A 23896-nucleotide genomic window follows, 5' to 3' on the forward strand; every position below is an offset into this window, starting at 1 on the left:
GTTCGCCATACCAAGTAGATTTTGAAAAATAGTCTGTTACTTATTATATTAAAGAAAAATTTAAACTTGTAGGCTCTTCAACTTTATATCAGACAACCTAAACTTTGCTCAGTGGACTTGGTACTTAATATTTGGATCATCAAGTGCCAATTCCAAATTTAATTATACAAATAATAACTCTACTAATAGAGAATGTTAATGGTTTCTTATAGATGGAGCTGAAGGTAAAACTGTTGAGACTTTTCCCACGGAAGAGACTATTCTTATTACACCTCTTCCCATGGTCTTCCAACTGCCTCAGTTCATTAATTTTTTTTTTTACAAAACTCGAAAATTTCCACTTTATTCACCCAGATGTCTTTTTAACACTTCAAAGGCTGTTTTTGAGAAATAATAAAAATTTCAAAAGCACAAAAAATGCCACCCAAGTTAAGAAGTTTTGAGATCAAGCAGATGAAAGGGAAAATTTGAGTAAGGAGCGAGTTTAGTGTCCTAGCCATGACAAAATCCTAAGAGTTAGTGAGTGAACACATGACTCTGCACATATCCACAGAGTTGAAGTCACATGATGATTCTGGCTCCTGGTCCTCCTCTTTGCCTTCCTGGTCTGACACACCATTCTCTGGGATGCTGAGCTCTTCTTTAGGCTTTCTTCATTCCCCTCCAGTAACTCCTGCTTTATAGGCTTGCACAAGATAGGCTTTTTCTTCATTTTGACATTTGGTTTAGGTTGAGAAAGCTATTTTTTTCTCCAATTCAATGCTGTTTGCCTATAAAAATCACAATAAGAAAAACCCAACTAAGACAAGCATCCTTGGTTAAAGGCATTCTAGGTTGTAATCTCTGAACTTTTAGGACCTACTTTACTCTTGGCTTTGACTGTCTTTTGTCTTCCTTCTCAATCAAACTCCCCCCACTCCCACTCCTAGGGCTTGAACTCAGGGCTTAGAATCTGTTCTTGTTTGCTTTTTTTCCCCCTCAAGGTTAGTGATTTTCCACTTGAGCTGCAGTTTCACTTCCATCTTTTTGGTGATTAATTGGAGATAACTAAACCATGATGCTCAGATCTCAGCCTTCTGAGTAGCTAGGATTACTCAATGAATTTTCAGGAAGAGGCATCATGATGTTATGGGATTTCATGAAGTCATAAATATGATGATACCCAAAACCTTGAACAAGGACATTCTCAACTTCACCCCAGCATAACCATTGAAGTGAGGGATTTTAAACACTTATACATTAGTACTGCTCATCCTCCCCTCAGACTTCAGGATCACACATCACATTTGACTATCAAGCCTCACTGGTTACCTGGAACTCGCAACAACATTTTCTGCTTTCCTTTTACTTGGAGACCTGAAACTTGAAGATTAGGATTTACTTTGTTCAATTTTGAGTCTCCTCGGTATTTTTCTTTAATTTTTGTTAATCAGTTTTTAACTTGAAGTGATACTCTGCTAAGATCAAGGCAACCTAAGACATAGCATATCATTTTTAATTGTCTCTTTGCTTAGTTTACTTTAATCAAGGGATTAAGAAAGCTATTATAAGGTTTTTGGTGGGGGTAGCATTGTGAGGGGAAGGGCAAATGGACAAATGTGGTGGAAGTACTTTATGTGCTCCTACAAAAGTAAACAATGAAGGTGGGGGAAAGTGGCTCACAACTTTAATCCCATCTATTCAGAAGCTTGTCAGCAGGAAAAATCAGTGAGTTTCATCTCCAAAAAACTACCAAAAGAAAGGAAATGGGTTGTAGCTCATGTGGTAGCATGCTAAGATTAAGCAAAAGGAGCATAGATATGGTACTCAGGCCCCGAGTTCAAGACCTAGAATAAGCACAAAACAAACTAACAAAACCTGCTGAAATTGCTTTAAGAAGGGTCTATGAGAGAAAAATGGTTAGGGTAGATTTGATTTGGGAACATTTGGTATCTGTCACAGTATATGCGAATAGATCCACTATAGGTTGCTGTGGAAATATTATTCCTTGTTCCATTATGAGCTATTTGGATTCACTATTTCAGTGTGAAATGATATTTCTTGAGAGAAAATTGTCAGTTTGGAGCCCAGCACTGCTGGATCATGCCTATAGCCTTAGCTGCTCAGGAGGTGGAGATCTGAAGACCAATGTTTGAAGCCAGCCCATGAAAGAAAGTCCATGAGACTCATCTCCAAAAAACTACTAAAACACTCCTGGAAGTGGTGCTGTGACTCAAGTGGCACAGCACTAGTCTTGAGCAAAATTAGCTCAAAGACAGCATCCAAGCCCTCAGTTCTAACCCCAGGATCAGCATATACACAGAAAAATTTTAGTATGACTTCTGAACAAGGTTTTGTACCATTTTTCCATGAGTTCATTTTCAGACAGCACTATGTTCTGTGGGAGGCTTCTGTGTTCTGGCTTACATGGCATTTCTATTAGATGATATGTAATAGGCATGTACACAAAATTCCCTCACTCAAATTATATTTTTCAGTTAACAATCTATTATGGGAAAGAATTGAATTTCCCCATTTTTTAAGTACTCAATGAATTTAACAGTATAAATTTGTAGATTGCTATTTAAGTTATATTCAATTTCTATTAATTTACTCTTTTAAAGTTCTTATTCTTAGTTTATGTAAGTATGTATGTATGTATGCATGTATGTATTTTGTTGGCCATGGGGTCTGAACAAAGGGCCTGGGAGCTGTCCCTCAGCTTTTCAGCTCAAGGCTAGTGCTCTACCACTTGAGCCACAGTACCACTTTCTGCTTTTCTGCTTATGTGGTTCTGAGGAATTGAACCCAGGGCCTCATGCATGTGAGGCAAGCACTCTACCATTCAGACACCTTCCCAGCCCCTCTTTGTTTAGTTTTAAAGTGCCTTTAATGACCTTTCTTAATATAAGATGATATAATTCTATAACTATATCTAGTTTTTAATAGGTTGATGATTTCCCATAGATTCACCGCCATCAAAAGATACAAAGTATTTCCTTCACCCTTAAAAGAACAGCCAACTTCTGTTTCCTCAGAAGTTGCACAGAGGTTCTTCCTGCAGAGTATCTCATACTTATATCTAACACCATGTGACAGAACAGACAATAACAATGTCTTGTTATTCTGTTATCCTCAGAAAATAAAATGCTATTCAAAAAGACTTTGGACCTTTGTTTCCTCATGTTATTTATAATTTAAGGGAGCTCAATGCCAGACATTACTATTTTCTGTAGTTGTATGTTACAAGATCTACATTCATTCCCATGGAATATTTTATTTTTGTTGGGTGTGGTGGTCCTTGTACTAGGGCTTCAACTCAGAACCTGGTAATGTCACTTCAGTTTTTTGCTCAAGGCTGGGACTCTTCCACTTGAGCTACCTCACTGCTTCTGGCTTTTTAGTGTTAACTGGAAATAAGACTGGGTAGGTGATGGAGTGGGTATGACTGTGATACATTGTATCCATGTATGGGAACGTCACAACCTCCTTCTTGTACAACCAATACTTGCTAATAAAAAGAAAGATAATTAGAGGTCTAATTGTTCACAGTAAGTTTCTTGTAATTTCCCTTCTTATGTCTTTCTCATTTTTTTCATGCTAGCATGTGCTCAGTGCTGACCCTTAGCTCTTTTTCTTATGGCTAGTACTTCAGCCACAGCTCTAGTTCGTTTTTGCTAGTTAATTGGAAGAAAGAAACTATCTGATATTTGTGCCTAGGTTGTCTCTGAACCTCAGTACTCAGATCACAGCATCCTGAGTAGCTAGGATTACAGGTGAGAGCTACTCAGATCCTTGTTGTCTCCTAAATTATCCCATGTCCATTTCACAATGGCAGTCCATTTCCATGCTTCCCAGCTTTGCAGAAATAGCTTAATTATAATCCAACACCAAGTCTAACCTCACCACAGATGCTATTTTTTGTGTCATACTCTGACTATAGACACCCTTCTCCTGGCTGATGCATTGCAACAACCTAGATGGCTCTCATACTACGCCACAAGGATAGGAAGCCAGGAAACACTAGCTTAGAAGCTGTTAAATCAGAGGAGCAAAAAGATATCGTAGTGCATTCTGCTGTGATCTTATTCTGACTTAAACAGCCTTGTCATCTATTACCAGGAGTAGCTTTGACATCACATTCTGAGTAGTGACTGGGTGTAAGCTGGTGTGTCCGAGCTGACTATAGTATTGTCCTGAGCCTGTGCAGACTGAAGAGACAAGCCAGTGCCAGTAGCACACACATTGGAATAACAAAGCAACCTATAGTTAGGCATTGCCACTCTTTGTTATAGAGTAATGAATGAATGACTCTCTAATTTCTTGACAAGAAATTCCTGCAGACCCATATGCAGCTGCCTCATCAGAGCAAGTAAAGAGCCTGGTGCTGCCTGGAGGAAACACTGTGAGAAGCTGCCAGAAAGCATCTGTTTACTGGACTCATGGGGCTCCTCTGTCCTCTAGAATTAATGACAAATGAGGAGCAAACACCTCCCCCTCTAGACAGACATACACAGGAAGAGCATTGCCACAGCACAACAGGGGACTCTCAAGACAAACACTTGATCTGTGCTGTCAGAACTGAGAGGTTTTTTTTGGGGGGGAGGGTCCGGTTGTGGGGCCTGAACTCTGGGCCTGTGCCCTGTCCCTCAGCTCTTCAGCTCAAGGATAGTGCTCTACCACTTGAGCCAGAGCGCCACTTCTGGCTTTCCATTTTGCTTATATGGTGCTGAAGAATCGAACCCAGGGCCTCAGGCACGCAAGGCAAGCGCTCTACCACTGAGCCAACTTCCCAGCCCCAGAGCTGAGAGTTTTTAATGACACTTCATCCCACAGTGCTCCCTAAAACCTTCATCCCAACCCTGCTCCTTTCATGTCCCTGACAATGTTTATAGGCATCCCACATCCAGACTGAAGATGTTCCTTCATGTTTGGAGTAAGTCTGATCAGACTTTATATGGATCCACTGCTCAGTCAGAACTCTCGATCCCTCCCATCCCCATTTTGATACTGTGTGTCTCTTGACCTATTCCTGTCTTCTCTTTTCAAGATTCAGTCAGGGCCGGGTACAGGTGGCTCACACCTGTAATCCTAGCTACTTAGAAGTCTGAGATCTGCGGATCGTGGTTCAAAGCCAGCTCAGGGAGGAAAGTCCGTGAGACTCCTATCTCCAATAAACCACCAGAAAACCAGAAGTGGCTCTGTGGCTCAAGTCGTAGAGTGCTAGCCTTGAGTTGAAAAGCTCAGGGACATCACCCAAGCCAAGCCCAGAGATCAAGGCCTATGACTCAAAAATAAATAAATAAATAAATAAAAGAAAGCAAAAACATACAAAGCTCAGAATGGCAAGCAGCTGAAAACAGGATGGAATAAACCAACATTATCTATGACAGTTTTCAGGTTATGCAGAGAATTGCCTGCATTGTTGAAGCCCAAACCCACCTGATAGCTGAGTTTTAGCTGGCTGGCATGCCCATGATGCCAGGTAATGATATTCACAAGTTTTGTTATATTATTGGATGAGACCAATAGGCTTCAAGTTGGGAAGCTGAAAATTTTCTATTGATCTAGAAGGAGAAATATATCAGGACAAGAAATGGGATTAACACAATGCCAAAAGCAAAAGGCCATCCAATCCAAGGAAGACAGAATAACTCTGTCTCTGAAAAGATGATTCTCTCAAAGGAATCCTGAGCTGAGTATGGTGGTCTATGTTTGCAATCTCTGAATTTAGGAGGCTGAGTCAGAAGTTAGGTTGAGACTAGCCTAAGTTCCATGCCAAGAGAAGAACACAAAACCAAACCTCATCTTACAAAATAAAAGAAGGACTGGGAATGTGGCTTAGTAATAGAGTGCTGGCCTAGCACATACATGAAGCCCTGGGTTTGGTTCCTCAGTACCACATAAAGAGAAAAGGCTGGAAGTTGTACTGAGGCTTGAGTGGTAGAGTGCTAGTCTTGAGCAAAAGAAACTCAAAGTGAATGGTGTTAGGAAAAATGTAAAATTAATGAAATAGCATCTCTCTCCCTCCCCTATATCCCTTCTTGCTTTCCTCCCTCCCTCCTTTTCTCAGTACTAGAGTTTATACAAAGGATTTCATGCTTAGGCAGATGTTTAACTCTTAATCCACACCACGGCCTTTTTGTACTTTAGTTTTTAAGTTAGGGCATCCTGTTTTCTTCCCATCCCAGGACCAGCCTCCCATCTAGCTGAGATTATTGGAATCAGCCCAGCTTGATGATTGTGATCAGATCTCACTTTTTGCATGGGTTGGTCTTGGATTGCCGTCCTCTCAATCTATGCCTCCCAAGTAGATGGTACTATCATGCTTAGCCTTTAAAATGATCACTTAGAACTGGGCGCAAGTGGCTCCTGCCTGTAATCCTAGCCACTCAGGAAGCTGAGATCTGAGGATCGAGATTCAAAGCCAACCAGTGCAGGAAAGACCATGAGACTCTTATCTCCAATAAACCACCAGAAAACCTAAGTGGTCCTGTGGCTCAAGTGGTAGAGTGCTAGTCTTTAGCTGAAGAGCTAAGGGACAGCAGCACCCAGGTCCAGAGTTCAAGTCCAAAGACAGACAAAAAAAAATCACTTAGAAAGATAAAAAAAAAAAAAACTCCCGAATTCTCACATTTATTTAAATAACGGCTGCCAGTCATATTTTATAAAGCACTTATGGGGCCCATGAAGTCTTTTATTTTTAAAATACAATAAAATAGTACTAGAGCAGTTGGGATAGTGTTCTGCCAGTAACACAACTCTAAGAGCTTCGGAGGGAGCAAACAAGCCGGCTACAGGCCAGCGCCGCCGCCGCTTCTTCTGAGCAGCAGTGAGAAGCAGCAAGCAGCCATGGCTGGGGCACAGGCTCCTCAGGCCAGACCCTGCAGGCAGGGCAGCCCCTCCAAATCCCCCAGGTCTCAAAGGCTCCAGCGCCGAGCTTCCTGGGCTCATCCCTAGGCTGGAGGTGCAGTGTGAAACAGCAAAGGAGCCAGCGAGACTCCTCCAGTGTCAGGGCAACCAGGCAGGAGTGGAGCCAAATGGCCAAACTTGCAGCAGCGACTGCAGCAGTTGTTGCTGCCTCGTGCAGCATGGGCCAGGGCTCCTGCAGCTGCTCAGGCACAGCCAGAGGCAGAGAAAAACTCCAGGACTGACACAGCCTCCTTCCACCCAATCTGCCTAAGATCTGGGAGCTGGATCGGGAGCAAAAGGAGAGGGGTTCATATGGGTGTTGGAGGCATAGGCCTGCAAAACCCCATCTGAGCACCTGTGTGCTCTGAGGGTGCATGCAGGCATGCATTCCTTCCTTCCAATTTATTTATTTTTGTTGGTCGTGGGGCTTGAACTCTGGGCCTGGACGCTGTCCCTCAGCTCTTCAGCTGAAAGCAAGTGCCCTACCACCTGAGCCACAGGACCACTTCCAATTCTTCTCGGGGAGGAAGGGTCACCCTTTCCTCCATGCTGGCCAAAGGTTCTGCCCCCGGTGCAAGGCTCAGGTAATGGTTTGCAAAAAGTACCATTCGTGCTTCATCTTCTTAATCATGTAGAACAGCACCTGGAGACCCCCCCTATGTGTAATCAACTGTGCTTTACCTGCTTTTACAACCTTGATTAGTGGAACTGCTCCACTTTTGTTGACAAGGATTAGCTTTTTCTGTTTAAACTCTCATTGTCTGTGCTCCCATAAAACTGTTTAACTCTCTGCCCCTGACTGAAGATTTACTTCTCCTGCTTGTGTGCTGTATATAAACATGTGATGTTCCAATAAATTTTGTCTATACTCACATGGTGTAGTCCCTTCTTGCCTATACCACACATCGTGTTCCCAGATCCCGTTGTGGAAACAGCAACAGATGGGGTTATGCCGGTTGATGCCTCTGACATCTCCCCCCTTTTTTGTTTTTTAAGTACAACCGTAAGCAAGAGATCCTTTGCAGAAGGGATTTGCAGAAACTATTTTGGAATGTAGACAGCAATATCTTGACAAGACATAATGCAATCAATCCTGTAGAAACACTATGGGTAAAACTGTGCCACCAGGTATGAGGGTCCAATTGGTTTAGCACAGATGCAATTCCCTCAGCCAGACCTTCATATCCCACGCCAGGGAGTTGTGCCAAGAAAGTCTCAATGACTTCCTGCTGTAACTAGTGGATGTCCCAAGTCAAATTTCCTTGCAAGACCGGCAGGTGGTAGTGAAGTCCCTGCCAAGTAATGTTAGAAGTGTTGAATCAAGTAGGAGTGATGCACAGTTTATTGAGCTCTAATCACACTTGAAGGTTAGCTGTTTCTGCAGATCAATTATCTGGTCTCCCATCCACTGCACCGTGTGTTGCAGGGTGTTCAGACGGGAATCAATGTCCTGTTTAATATTGTGCTGATGAGTCTATAGCTGGTGACAGTCCAGCCACTTCTCTACAAAGTCCTTGGTTTGGATGGAGGAATGCAGGGCCACTCCGGCAGTCGCAGCAGTCATGGTGATAGCAGTCATTTCAAGGATCACAGCTACACTCAGACCCAGGAATCTCCTAGTTCTCTTCAGCAGTTGCTGGAAGACTCCTGTCAACAAACCAACAGTGGGGCTCTCCTGCCAAGGTCGGGTGAGATTAACAGGCACCCAGACCCCTAAGCAAGATCTTAATATCAGGAGAGACTGAGAAGGCATTTTAAAAGAAATAGTATGATTTAAGCATGTAAAGAGTCCAGGCTGCGTGGGTTCTCATTGATTGACACTGTCCCTGTGGGCTAGTACATAGGAAAGTTTAATACAACCCTGTACAGTAAAAGAATGGTTCCTGTAAAATGTATAATTTGCCTCATGGGCCCTAGTAAAGTGACCAATCCAATTCTGAGTTGTATAAAATTGCGTGGCAAGTTTTATAAATGCCACTGCTCAGGCCCTAAGTGTCCCCTGAAATTTATATGTGGCCTATGAGGCACAAGGCCTCCATCATGTCAGGTGAGCAAGCCAATGGGTTCTACATGATTTATAACTCCATTGTATAGACGTCACCATCAGAAGAATTATTAGTATACCAATCACCAACATGCTTTTCAGAATAATTGGCAATGAAACATCCATGAGGACCTCAATCTATAAATGAGATGTTATCATTATGCTGTATAATCTTTCCTCTAGGGTTTTGACACTGAGACCACTGAATAGAAACATAAACAAAATTCAATAATTAATGTCCTGTCATACTAGGTTAGGTGGTTGCCCAGTCTTATTTGTATAAGAATGATCCTTACCAATAAAATTTAAGGAAATTGTGCTGAATCGCCCCATATGATTGTTGATTTTATCATCAGGCAAGATGTATGCCCATACCTGTCTTCTGGTTGGTAAGCAAGGTGATGTCCCTAAACACAGTGGTAAAGACTCAAATCCTAAGGAAATAATATAAGGTATTCCTTCCTCACCTGGATGATTAGGGTCTGCATGATCCCATGGTGGAGGAAAATACGTGCTGTCATTTGTGTACGCCACTGGACCTTGGTCTAGCTAATCCACTAATTTTAACAATGGTGGGTGAGTGATATAGGCCCAATATGCATGTTCACTACCCACTGCAGAAGTATTCACAAGCAGTGCAATCATGGCCAAAACAGATATTCAGGTATTCTAGGGGTTTTTGTACTGACCAGGGTGGCTTCGGTCTTGTGTCAACACCTTATTCTGACCCCATGTTGCTGGGGTCAAGCTGGTTTTCTTAAGATAAGGATGATGGCTTCCTCCGGACTTCAACCTTAGGTATGCAAAGCTGCTTACTAGATCTTCTTCCTCAGGGTTGTGTTGTGTTGTTTTTGCTTCTCTGGAGGTCGGATGAGTCAAAAAGGGACCCAGATGTTGCCAGTGGATCCATCTGGAATGATAGAAACACTGTTTTCCCTTATGGGGCATTAGTCTTAGTCTTCATTGATTAAATTTTTTAAACCATATGGGAATAGATAGTGAGATGCTGCTAGAGGGATAAAATGCTTTTCAGCTTTAGTGAAAGGATCACTTTGAGTGAAATTTTAAAAATTTAGAGTAAATAAGGTTAAGGCAAAAGTTTCCCTTAGGGATTCCCCTTTTTTGTTTTTTTAATAATTGAAGCTTAAATGTTTTATGGGTGTGTAAACAGTTGGCATTAGTCTACACAGGTTGATTAAAGAAGTTTTACCTAGGGACTAACTTTAGTAAACTCTCCTAATATTTTTCTGATTGTACACTGGCTTTTATAATATAGTGTGGGGTAGTTTGTCAAGGTGACAACTTTTTACTAATTACATTTTATTCCAAACTAGAGTTTAGGCATAATTTTTTAACTTTTCATAACTGTATGGACCCTTTTGGGGGGGGGGGCTATAGCAGCATAGCCTGTTTAGTACTTTGGTTTGTAAAAGATTTAAATAGTCTAGGATGTTTAAAGGTAAGATCCATAAGAAGTTCCACTTGTAGGTGTTCAGTGGCAGTTTTGTAATTGACAAACAAGTTATAAAAGCAGAACGAACAGTTAGTGATTACAAATTGCATCAAGGCAAATAGGGTGGTTAAGTCCACACAACTGCCTGTAGACATCCTGGTATCTAGGCTGGAGATGGGGGCATTGCACCCAGTTTCAAGGCCTGGAGGTGGGACAAGTCTTACCTTGAAATCCTAGGAAAACATTACCTCCCCAAATACGCCAAAGCATTGTTTAGCTCCTCAAATAGCCTAGGAGGGAAAGGCCATCCTTTGGAATACAGATGTTTAGTGTGGCTCCTGGTGCTTAACTCTCTACTTAAGCCCTTATCTTCGAAAATTTAACATTTGGTCTAAATCTTGATATAAATGATCTTTTTAGTAATTATCAGACCACAATTTTGTTTTATTTTGGTGTTTATACCAATGTTTCTCTCCTTACTTGGGACTTATTTGTCTCAGTTAAATTTGAATTTTCTCCTTCCTTGTTCTAATTAATACCCTATCTGTTTACTTTTGATCTGGTCCTAACAATTTCATATTTTATTCTTAAACAAATTTATTTGGTTAGTGTCAGCCCAGAATTTACTGCCAATTATGGTTTTAAGCACATACAGAGCAGTTTGGATTTAAGCTATTCCCCACATTTCACAACCTCAGCCTTTTACAGCCAACTATTACAAATGGTTGACAAGTTCTTGCCCAGTTAGGCATGCTTATAAAGTAGCTTGCCATGACCTCAGCTCTGATCAATTTTAGAAGAGCCAAACATTATTGCCAAAGTCCCAGGAGTGCTTCTTTCTTTGTTAGGGTAAACGCAACCTTGACATTTCCCTTGGTCACTGGACTTGAACTTAGTGCCTGAGTGCTGTTTTTCAGCTCTCCAGTGCAAGGATTGCACTTTGCCACTTCGGTCTCCAAAGCAACTCTGCCCGCTTTTTTGGCACTCTGCTGGCTAGTTAGAGATGATAATCTTTCTCTGCCTGGACTGGCTTTGAACTGCAGTTTGTAGATCGCTCACCTTTGGTCCTCAGCTCCACCCTCATCTGGGCCCCCTCCCATTTCTGGAGTTCCCTCCATACAACTGGTCTCTCCCTCTCTCCACCCAGATCCACCTGAACTCCCATCTACCTCACTTCCTTTTCTCTCAGATACTTCTGCTACCAGGATGATGATGGAGGTCATGTGCTCCCTCTTGGGGGAAATATGGCTCCTCTAATAAACCTTGTAATAATCTTTCTCCTTTGCCTGCCTGCCTCTGCATGGTCCCATAGGATGGATGTGTCTGATCCTCTTTCACTGGTGGCTCCATACTGGGATAGGTTCTCCAGTGCATTTGCTCCCCCTGCACTTCTGAAGGGAGTTCAAACAGCTGCCCTGGGACCTATTCTGAGATCCTTCACTCCAGTCACCAGAGGACCATCAAGGTAACTTTCTCCTGACTGAGTGCTCTACCAGCCCATCCAGCCCCACTAATTAATTCCCACTCCAGGGTAAGTGACAAGTTTGTCTGAGGTTGGGGTTTCTGATTCCAATATCAGTGGTAAGGCCACCTGAGCCTTTCTGGGCTAACTGAGCCCCACCCTCACCATCTGACCAAAAACTTGGCCAAGTGCTGGAATTAGCCACTAGAGGCCTACCATGGCCCAAGGACCCACCTTGGACCAACATAAGGACAGTCTCCACTGGTGGGGCCACCACCTATTTAGGAGCCAACCTGCACTGCAGAGGACACTCTACTCTAGGCACATGGCTTCAGGTCACTTACCATGGGAAGGACACTAAATTTCTTTACATTAAGGCCACCTGGCCTTGGAGGGCTGTTCAGTCCCCATCAGTTAAATTTGGCCCCACATTTAAAACTCCACTTCTGAGAATGCTTGAGCAAGTAGCTCTCTCTCTCTCTCCCCCTCCCCTTAAACTCTGCCTCTTGCCAAAATTACCTGCTTGTAACCTCTTTCACAAGTATTTCATATGCTAAACGCTTTGGTTAAGCCCTGGAAGAATGTAACCAGTAATTGCTTGTTTCTACTCATTAGATAGGAAATGGGTGAGTTTAAGTCTAAACTCCCCGAAATAAAGGCCAACAAGTTTGGATATTACCAAAAATGTATTACTCTTCTCTCTAGCATTGAGCAAGTGGTGGATGTGCCAAATTGGCATCTTGGTACTTCAGCTTGGTACTACCCCTCCCCCCTCCCCTGTCCTGTGGCGCCATTATGCTAGGCCAACTGTATGTTCCTATTGCCTCCTGTTCACTAGGTTTCTTGTTGGCAAAGTTTTGTATTTTAAACTGACCACATGGTTCCATCATAATTAGAAAAGTAGTTCCACTAAAATTTCAAAACTTTAAAAGTCTATTTTAAAATCTAAGCACGCTCTATTATCTGTGCACAAACATTTCTGTCTGTGTCTTATTTGACTATATGTAAGTGATTATGGTTTCAAGGTTACTCTGCCTACTAAAAATCTTTGTCAATGGAAGCTGTGAATTAATCTAAATTGCTTTAAAACTTTGTGACCTGACTAAGCCAAAGAAAAAACAGGCAGTTTTAAAAGACCTTGGAAAAGGACTTAAAAAAGACAATGTCCTTTACAAAGTAAATGAAATTGGTAACTAAGTTGGCTGTGAATTATGTCATTCCTATGTCCATCTATGCTAAGAGTTAACTATTGTACACTGACCATGGCTAGTAAACTAAAGCTAAGGGTTTGATTCTCTAGTTTTCTCCCCTGTGTGCCGATCAACTTCAATTAAGATCAAGGGACCAGAGTGACTAGGCCCAGGCACAGCTGCCTAAACCAGTGGCACCAGCCTGCAAAAGCCAGTGTAAACCAGGTCTCTAACCAGTATATGTAGAAATATTGCAGGTTACCAACAGGAGGTGCAACAGTCCATACATGCTGGGAGATGCCACAGTCTCTCTCAGACTCTGGCCTTGCTTCATCTCACATGACCAAAAGCCTGTTAATTAAGGGTAAAACACAAGCCACATTAGATATTTGGATCTGTAAATATTCATCGCCAGAAGTTAGACCATACGGGGTCTATGAGCAAAGGATAGAAATTGATTTCTATACTATTTTACAATTGGAGGTAAATTCCTAAAGGTAACTCAGACTGCAGAAAAAAAATGGCCACTCTTTCTATTCACTGCCCACAGGACAGCCTACAGGCAAAGAATATACAGCCCAGTGTTTCAATGATGCATTTAAATGCAAATTAAAATAACTTTACAAAAAGGATTTAAAATGACATCCCCCTTGTAAAAATTTGAGAAGTTGTGGGGAGTGGCTGGCCTCCCAGACAAGTTTAAAAGATAAATTTTTCCTAAAGGTTTATTTCAAAGTAAAAGTATTCTAGTTTGCCCTTAAAGTTTTTTGTAAAAGTTGCCAGAAGGCCCACAGTAAAAGATAGGGCAAGTTTGTCAAATGTAATTTAATAAGTAAAACCATGCTTATAAAACTACTTCCAATGACCATCTTTGTTGCTTTTAGTTGGAGTAAAAGTGACTGTTTGTAAAAAAAAAAAAAAAAAACTCATTGATCTGCAGTTCGAAGCCAGTCCAGGCACAGGCAAACTAAAGTCCCTGTGAGATTGTCATCTCTAATCTGCCAACAGAGTGCTCAAAGCTGAGTTGTTTTGGAGTTTAAAGTGGCCAAGTGCTAGTCCTGAGCTGGAGAGCTGAGGGACAGCACTCAAACCCTGAGTTCAAGTCCAGTGACTGACCAAGGAAAGTGCCAAAGATGTATTTATCCCAACATAAGAAAGGCACTCCAGGGACCCTGACAATGTTAAAACATCCAGATGCAATTACTAACAAATGTTTGGATGACAAAAGTGGTATCAGGTCCTGAGTTACTTGAGCTTGGTCCTCCAAAAAATTGATCAAGCCAGAAGGTCATAGAAAGATAAGTTTGTAAACATGCCTATCACCCATGTTGGTCTAACTGGGCAAAACTTTCCAGAGATCTGTGATAGTGGGTAATAAAAGCTAAGATTGTAGAATGTAAATCCCAAAACCCCTGTATCTCCTCAAAGTCCTAATTGGCAGTAACTTTTGAGCTGGTTAAATTCATCTGTTGAAAAGCTTGTAGAGCTGAGATTATGTTCCTATTGAGATCTGTCTAAAGGCCTACATAGGTAGGCATTCCTCTGCCAGACAGAAAATGCTTTTATAAACCAGGGTGTTAAACAGGCTATGCTGCTGTAGCCCAAGAAAAGGCCTGTACATTTGTTATAGGTTAAATGTTGTCTATAAGCCACTTTAAGCAGGCTACCCAGAGGCAGTGGGTCATAGAGTGCCAATCAGTCTCAGGTTAAAAGCATCTACTGGGCTTTCTTTTAAAAATCTCTGACAAGTAATTGTTAGTCAATTGTGAACAAGTTATAGGTAACCTCCATCTCATTGATCTCCTTGTTGCTTTAACTGGAAATAAAAAGAGCTTTTGTAAGAAAGTTCAAAGCCATCCTGGGCACAAAAAAAAAAAAAAATCCTTCTAAAACTCCATCTCGCTACTAATCAGCACAGAACGAGGACTATCCAGCCAAAGGCTGAAAGTGGCATTGTGACTCTAAGTAGTAGAGCATTAGCCTGGAACAGAAGGACTCAGGGACAGTGCCCAGGCCTTGAGTCCAAACTGTAAATGCCAACCGGGACAAGCTATCCCAGGAATGGATGTTGAGACAATGGCCAGGACAAAGTCAGTCCTGTCCATGGAAAACCATGGAAAAGAGTGAGAGATGATACCCTAAATGGAGTCACTTTATGCTTTATGCATTGTTTCTGGCAAAACTGGAGCTTCAGTTTCCACCCCCACTACAAAGGCAGAGGAGGGGTCCCGCAGAGCAGTGGGGACCTCACAGATGAAGTCCTTCAGGGGATGAGGCCTCACAGAAGAGGCTGCAAAAAGGGGTGTACCTCACTGGGAGGCCGCAGAACTGCGGGTGCCTCATGGGGAAGGCCACAGAAGTGAGGGTGTCTTGTGGGGGAGGCCGCAAAAGAGGGGAGGGCCTCACAGGGGAGACTGCAGAGGAGGGGAAACTGCAAAGGCAGTACACAGAGGAGGAGTTTAAACTTAAACTCATCCATACTTTTATCTTCAGTTGCAAGGGAGAGGGAAAGAGGGAGAGGGAAAGAGGAAGAGGGAGAGAGGGAGAGAGGGAGAGAGAGAGAGCCAGAGCTATCTGCCCAAGCACTCACAGAAGTGGAGTTTTAAATTTGGGGCAAAATTTGATTGAAGGGGCTCAGCAGCCCTCCAAGGCCCAGGTGGCCTTAATGTAAAGAAATTTAGTGTCCTTCCCATGGTAAGGGACCTGATGCCATGGGCCTATATTAGAGTGTTCTCCACAGTACAGGTTGGCTCCTAAAGGGGGTGGTGGCCCTGCCAGTGGAGAATGTCTTCATGTTTGTCCGTGCGCATTCCTTGGGACATGCGGGAGGGGTCCTTGGGCCAAGGTAGGCCCCTGGCACTTGGTCCACGTTTGACTCTGATGGGGGAAAGGGGGGCTCGGTTAGTCACAGAGGCCCAGGTGGCCTTACCACTGAGATATCAGAATCAGAAAAGCAGACCTCAGATAAACAGGTCACTTACCTTGGAGTGGGACTTAATTAGCAGTGTTGGATGGGCTGGTAGAGCGCTCAGTCAGGAGAAAGTTACCTTGGTGGTCCTCTGGTGACTGGCGGATAGGATCTCAGGATAGGTCCCAGGGAAGCTGGTTGAACTTCCTTCCGAAGTGGAGGGAGGATCAAACCCACTGGGGAGCCTATCCCCACAGGGCGACCAATGTAAGAGGATCAGACAAAAATCCATGCAAGGGGACCATGCAGAAGCAGGAAGGCAAAGGAGAAAGATTATTACAAGGTTTATTAGAGGAGCCATATTTCCCCCAATAGGGAGCACATGACCTCCATCACTATCCTGGTAGCAGGAGGATCTGAGGGAAAAGGAAGTGAGGTAGATGGGAGTCCAGGTGGGTCTGGGCAGAGAGAGGGAGGGGCCAGTTGTATGGAAGGAACTCCAGAAATGGGAGGGGGCCCGCGTGTAGGTGCTCATACTTCGAGCTCATGACTCTACCTGATTCTGGGGCCTGGATGAGCTGCCTTGATCTCTTCTAAGTCATTTACCACATGAGGGTTTTCTGAACTCATACATCACCGCAAACTGCTAACATTCCTCCCTAGCACATCTCTCAATATATTTTTTCCATCATATATTTAAACATATTTATGTGTATACATTCTCTACCCTCCCCCAACTCCACACACAAAGGCATAGACCTTCAAAACAAAGTTTTTCTTTTTTTCCTTGCTACAGTGTCTAGAACCTAATAAACTCAATAGATACAAAAGAGTGAGTTGGGTACTAGTGTCACACCTGTAATGCTAGCTATTCAGGAAACTGAGATCTAGAATCACTTTTTCCATTTATTTTCCATTTTGATTAAAATTTAAGCATTAAAGGAACTTTTAAAGAGAATCAAGACTTCCTTTTTTCTGGAAGTTTCCTTCACTCCCTTTCACCTAGTCCAGCTAAATCTGTGTCCCCTGGGAGCTATGGCATCCCAGAAAATCCATAGTCCCCCAGACCCCAGTTAAATTCAGACAGAATCCAGCATTGCCTTTAGTCATGTGGTGGGCAGAGCAGAAGGCATCCACCACGTGTGCTACCCAACACCTCTAATCCACACCTGTGCCACTTCCATACTCCCAGCCACATGAGCAGCATTGTGTCACCATCGCTTGCACTGGCATAGGCTTTCGTGGTCATCAGGATAGATGTCCTGAGAGCTATTTCATCTGCACAAGGTGACATTTCCTGGGTCCAGGTATATTGCTGATCTGGGAAATCACTGGCATTGGAGCAAGCCAGGGCTGCTGCAACCGCACCATAGGATGCATCTCTCTGCAGCAAAACCTGAGGCCCTTCCTTCCTAGACACAATGGAGATCCTAGACAATTCCCTGCTTGTCCCTGGATGAGTCCATGAATATATCCACAGCCCTCATCTGTCAGAAATGAACAAAGAGTACAGAATTGTTCAAGTCATTTTCCTTCTTCACAGAAGGGTGCACTATCATCCTGGCCCCCCAGAGCGAGGCAGCACAACAAATGGGCGGATCCACTTGGTTTTCATCCCAACCTAGGAATGATATTGTCCCTTCTCATGTTGCTAAGGAGTCAGGATCACATCTTTGTAAACAATCGGTTACCAGGGTAATAGGGTCATAGAAGGAAGACAAGTCATTCTAACCATCAGTGGACCATCCCTAGTCAAGAGACAGTGTACTTTGAGAGGCCATTGCTCAAAAACAAACATCCTCTTTACCTGCTAATGAAACTGCAACTCCACTGCACCTCACCTTTGTCATTACAACAACAACAACAAAAAGAAAAGGAAAAGGGTGTTTTGGACTTTCTTGTCAGGACTGGCTTGAAACCACAATCCTCAGATTTCAACCTCCTGAGTAGTGCCAAGCTTTTTCATGAGACAATTCTCTCAAATTAACCACCAAGAAAGAAGCTAAAAGAAATAGAGAAAAGTCCAGGACTTGAGCTGAGGCTCAACTGGAAGATAATGGACAGCACCCATGCCCTGATTTCAAACCTATGACCAGCACACCATCATCATCATCATCATCATCATCATCATCATCATCATCATCATCATCATCATCATCATCATCATCATCATCATCATCATGTGAATAAAAAGACTGTAAGAGCCTATTAAGAATATTAAAATTGAGGGCTTGGAAGGTGGCTCAGTGGTAGAGCTCTTGCCTTGCATGCATGAGGCCCTGGGTTTGATTCCTCAGCACCATATAGCAAAAAGGAAAAAAGCCGGAAGTGGCGCTGTGGCTCAAGTGGTAGAGCGCTAGCCTTGAGCTGAAGAGCTGAGAGATAGCGCCCAGGCCCAGAGTTCAAGCCCCATGAGCAACCAAAAAAAAAAAAAAAGAATATTAAAATTGAGTGAGCCAGGCACTTTTTGGTGGCTGACATGTAATCCCAGTTAGGAGCATGAAATCTCAGGATGGTGGTTAAAATCCCACCGGGGCAGGAATTTCCATGAGGCTCTGATCTCCAACTAACCAGCAAAAATGCCAGAAGTAGAGCTGTGGTTCAAGTGGTAAAGTAACAGCCTTGAATGAAAAAGCAAAATAACAGTGACCAGGCCCAGATACATAGGGCAGGACTACTACTAATTAATTAATTAAATACAAATACACAAATAAAAATCAGAGTGGAAGATGAGCACAAAACCAAGAGAATTGGTGGTTTACACCTGGAGCTCAAGCTACACAAAAGACAGAACTTGAAGATCTGGGTTCCAAGGCAACTGAGGCAGAAAAGTCCCTTAGGAATTTGTGAGTATGTATCAGGTGTGGGTCTTGAACCCAGGGCTTGAAATAGAATTTTTTTTTTCTTAAAGGTAGCATTCTACCACTTCCTTTCTTTGGGGGATGAAATGGAGATAAGTTTTACGGACTTACCTGCCTGGGCTTTCAACCCCAATCCTCAGATTTCAGGTGCTGATACAGTACTCTTATCTTCTATGAGATTTTTATCTTCCATGAACTGCCAAAAGTAAAAGAAGCCAGAAGTTGATCTGTGTGGCTCAAGCCACAGAGACTGCTTGCTTTGAGGGAAAACAAACAACAAAAACCCTCATACACAGTGGCCCTACCCTGGTTTCAAACCCAGGAAGTGACCAGGCCCTATGTTCAAGTCCTAGGACCACCACCACCAGCAGCAAAAGAATGACTCAGGGACAGGGACTAGGCCCTGAATACAAGGCCTAGAAACAGCATAAAAAATAAAAGAAAAACAAATTCAGAGACTGTGGCTAGGCTCCAGAGTTCAAGGTCTACAACCAGCACCAGGACACACATACACACACACACACACACACACACACACACACACACACACACACACACACACGAAATGAACAATAGTATAAGAAGGCAAAAGAAGAAGAGAAAAGTCAATAAAATATTTTTAAGTAGTGGCTCATGCCTATAATCCCAGCTACTGTGGAAGCTGAAATTTTAGGATTGTGGTTCATAGTCAACCTGGGCAGGAATCTCCATGACACTTGGTTTTATGTGTGCTAGTCCTGGGGCCTGAACTTGTGCTGTTTTGCACAAGACTAGAACTATTCTACTTCCCAGCTCTTGGTGATTAATTGGAGATGAGAGTCTGAACAACTTTCCTGCCCTGGCTGGCTTTGAACCACCATCCTCTGATTTTAGAGCCTGGCTAATGTCCCTGTTTTCCCATGAGAATCTTTTTTTTTCTTTTTGGTTGGTCATGGGGCTTGAACTCGGCCTGCACACTGTCCCTAAGCTCTTCAGCTCAAGGCTAGTGCTCTACCACTTGAGCCACAGGGCCACTTCTGGTTTTCTGGTGATTTAGTGGAGATAATTGTCTCATGGACTTTTCTTCCCAGTCTGGCTTTGAACTGCAATCCTCAGATCTCCCCCTCCTGAGTAGCTAGGATTACAGGTGTAAGCCACTGGCACTCAGTTTTTTTTTCTTTTCTTTTTCCTTTTTTGTGGGTTGTGGGGCCTGAACTCCAGCTCTGGATGGTGTCCCTTAGCTCTTCAGCTCAAGGCAAGCACTTTACCACTGAGCCACTTCCCAGCTCCGCCATGAGACACTTAACCCTTATGAATTACCAAATTTGTTTTACAAAGCCAGATGTTGAAATGTGGCTTAAGTTTTAGAGCCTGCCAGCCTTGCTCAGGACATGGGAGAGACTCCAGCACAGTGACCTTGCCCTGATTTCAGGTTTAGGAACAGTCACCACTCCCTGTGTTCCAGCCCTAGGATCAGAACCAAATAAATAAATAACTCCCCCATTTTCACTGTATTTGATGTTGGCGTAATTTGTGAAGGTGAAGGGAAAAAACAAATTGTTTAAATAGGGATACAGTTAGACCTATTGCAACAATGAGATGTACAAGAAATTATTTCAAAAAATGAACTTTACAACATTTGCCTGGTGGGGGGTGTAGAGGACATTATATAAACAAAGCCATTCATGAAGCTGTTGCTCAAGCTGTTACAGTATGCTAGCCTTGAGAAAAAACAATACAAAAAATGCTTCATTCACAGTGGCCCTGCCCTGACTTCAAGCCTCAGGAGAGTGGCCATGTCATGAGTGAAGCCCTAGCAAGAAAAATGAAAATAAATAAATAAATAAAGCCAGAACTTTATCTGTGGCTCAAGCCATGGAGATTGCTAGTCTTGAGAAAGAAAAGGGAAAAACCTCAGACACAGTGGTTCTGCCCTGATTTTATGGCTAGCAAAAGTGAAGGCCCTATGTTCAAGACCTAGGACCAGCAATGAAGAAATAAAAATACAACAACAACAAAAACTTGGCAAAAATGCCCAAGTCCTGAGTACAAGCCATAAGAGCAGCACCTAAAATAAATGCAGAAAGAAAGAAAAATACATATAGAGCCACAATTTGGACTGTCTTGAGGTGGGAAGCCTACTAGTCTTGAGAAAAAATTAGGAATAATGACCAGGCCTGGAGTTCAAGTACTATAACAAGCTCAAAAAAAAAAAAAAAAATCTGTCGGGAACCAAAAGGAGTCTCTCAACATGAAGATAGGCTTGACTATCTCACCAGAACATCTTGTGGCTGAGTTTACAGAACCACTCTCAGAAATCCGACCCTTTCATCCTGCCTTATGCAAACATCCTGCAGCTGCTAATGACCACCCTTTCACCCTGCCCTATGCAAAAATCCTGCAGCTGCTATGGCCAATGAAAATTCTTCCTTATTCCAAGCATATAAATACCCCTGTGTGAAAAATAAAAATTTGCAGCTTGACCAGGATCCCTGTCTTGCTGTCATTCTTCGTGTCTCTTGTCCCTTCATTCCTTCTCTGTTAGGTTCATTGCCCTCGTTGACGTCCTGCAGGTTGGGACAAAAATCCACAAAAAAAACTTCAAAACAAAAACCTCAGAAACAGTGGCCAGCCCTAATAATAAGCTAGATGACCCGAACTTACAAAAAAGAGAAAAAGAATAATAAATTAAGTGAAAAGAAGGGCAAAAATATTAGAGCCAATTCAATATTTCAAAAATATGGTTCACACCTATAATCCTACCTGCTCAAATGGCTGAAATCTGAGCATTTGTGGTTTGAATCCAGCCTGGGCAGGAAAGTAAATGAGAATTCTTTTCATTTATGCTATTCCTGGGCTTAAACTTGAGTTTTACTCAAGGGTAGAGCTCTACTACTTCCTACCTGTTGCTGGTTAATTGGTGAAAAACGCCTCATTGATTTTCATGCCTAGGATGGCTTTGAACCTTGGCTCTCAACTTTCAAGACTCTGTATAGTCATCTTGGCTTCCTGTAGTACTTTTTTCCTTTCTGTATTTTTTGACAGTTGTGGGGCTTGAACTCAGGACTTGTGTGCTGTCCTTGACCCTCTTGTACTCAGAGAGCCTTGTGCTCTACCATTTGTGCCATAGCGCCACTTCTGGGTTTTGAGTGGTTAATTGGACATAAGAGTCTCACAAGGACTTTTCTGTCTGGGCTGGCTTCCAACTGAGGTCCTCAGATCTCAGCCTGTTGAGTAGTTAGAGCCATAGAACACTTATCTCATATTTGTTAGGTTTTAAAAAAGAGATAGCTGAGTAAGAACAGCACCATGCACGTGGTATTCAGGTAAGGGGTAGGTTTATTCAGTAGACCTGCTGGGACCAGGCAAGGTTGGCATTCCTCATGGCTGGGAAAGGCCTTGGAATGAGAGAGAGCTGGGAAAGAGAGGAAAGAGAGGAAAGAGATAGAAAAGAGCAGAGAGAGCAGAGAGATGAGACAGAGCAGAGAGAGAGCAGAGAGAGAGAGCAGAGAGAGCAGAGAGAGGGCGTCTGGGCCTGGGCTAGGCCTTATCTAGGGTACGGGTGGAGAAAGGTGTGGCCACATCAAATTCAGATGTGACCTCAGTGGATGCAGATGTGACCTCTTCCAGGTGTCCCAGTTGCCTAGGTAATGCAGGTACTGGGTGGAGACTTTGCTGTGAGGAGGGTGGAGTCTGCTTGCCATCCAGGAGCGGACCTTACAATATTAACCACCCCCCCCCAAAAAAAATGTGCTATGGCTCAAATTGTAAAACTTCCATCCTAGAAGGGGGGAAAAGCCCAGCACCTCAAGAAGACTGGCAGGTCAAGCCCTAGGATGACCATAAAAAAATAAAAACCAGGGCTGGTAAAGTGGCTCAGTGGTAGAGTGCTTGCTTGCCTTGGATGCATGAGGCCCTGGTTCGATTTCTCAACATCACATAAGCAGAAAAAAAAGCTGGAAGTGGTGTTGTGCCTCAAATGGTAGAGGACCTGGAGCTGAAATGCTGAGGGACAGCACCCAGGCCCTGAGTTCAAGCCCCATGACCAGCCAAAATAAATAAATAAATAAAAGCCAAATACAAAGAAATAAATACAACCACCAAAAATAAAAAGGAAGAGTAGTGCACTGGCTAAAGATGTAGTGCCTGCTAACTTAGAGGGGGTGGGGTGCGGAGTGGGAGAAAGCATGGAGACTGGAGACTGGCCAGGCCACTTTGAAGCCCTGGGATTAACACAAAGAATAAAAACAACAACAGAAAGGCAGAAAGTGAGCTTTGGCTCAAATAGACTATCAGCTTTAAATCAAAAACAAAAACTAAACAACACTGACCAGGCCCTGTGTTCAAGCCCTAGGTCCAGAACCAAAACATAAGAAAAACCTAGCCAGGTGCCAAAGGGTCACACCAGTAATCCTAGCTACTCATACTCAGGAGACTGAGTTCTGCGGATCACAGTTTGATGCAAGGAAGGAAAGTCCAAGAAACATAATAAACTACTCAGAAAAAGCTGGAAGTGGTGCTGTGGCTGAAGTGGTGAGCAAAAGTAGCTCAGGGACAGAGCCCAGGCAGAAGAGTTTAAGCCCAAAGGCTGGCAAAAAGGAACAAAGAAAAAAAGAAAGTGAGTAATTAAGCTGTGGTTCAAGGTATGAAGCCTGCTAACCTGGAGAAAAAAGGTAAAAAATGTAAACAAAAATATTAAAAAATTATTCCCAGAACCACATGCTCCAGTGCACTTTTCCCTACATCCTTAGTGTGCAGACAACCAGGCCAATGCCCCTGCTATATCCTGTATCTCAATGCCAAAAATTTCAATTATTTGAAAACTGCCTTCCGAGAATTGCCACATAGGGACCACATTGAGAATTATTGACCTCAAAAATATTTATTAACATGATTTCTTTTATTCTTGTGATTTTTCTATGTCCTTCTCATCATTACTTCCCTAGCACCTAGCAAATTAACTAGAATAAAAATATAGAGACATATCTGCTTATTGAACATCTACATGTATATTTGGGATAATAAGTTGGTTTATATGGGGTCATCAACACTGAGCATTTTTTACAATGAGCCTCATACTTTGTAAAAAACAAAAACAAATAACACAT

General features: G+C 42.9%; 1 long non-coding RNA gene across 3 annotated transcripts in view; it reads right to left on the minus strand.

Moving 5' to 3' along the window:
- Positions 1–305: 305 nt before the first annotated feature.
- The window catches only part of LOC138819773 (uncharacterized), a 38179-nt gene continuing 14588 nt past the window's right edge, over positions 306–23896 (minus strand). Inside the window, exons 4-8 of one of the 3 annotated variants that reach the window (XR_011369625.1) lie at positions 18921–19005; positions 9625–9845; positions 7765–8538; positions 5422–5546; positions 306–770 (exon numbers count right to left, since the gene is read on the minus strand). This is a non-coding gene — a long non-coding RNA (uncharacterized lncRNA). Of the gene's footprint in view, positions 771–5421; positions 5547–7764; positions 8539–9624; positions 9846–18920; positions 19006–21239; positions 21657–23896 lie in introns of those variants that run through there. The other 2 variants (XR_011369626.1, XR_011369624.1) reach the window with 2 other exon arrangements.

This window comes from Dipodomys merriami, unplaced genomic scaffold, assembly GCF_024711535.1.
Source record: "Dipodomys merriami isolate MVZ:Mamm:240054 unplaced genomic scaffold, mDipMer1.0.p SCAF_818, whole genome shotgun sequence".
Classification (NCBI taxonomy): domain Eukaryota; kingdom Metazoa; phylum Chordata; class Mammalia; order Rodentia; family Heteromyidae; genus Dipodomys; species Dipodomys merriami.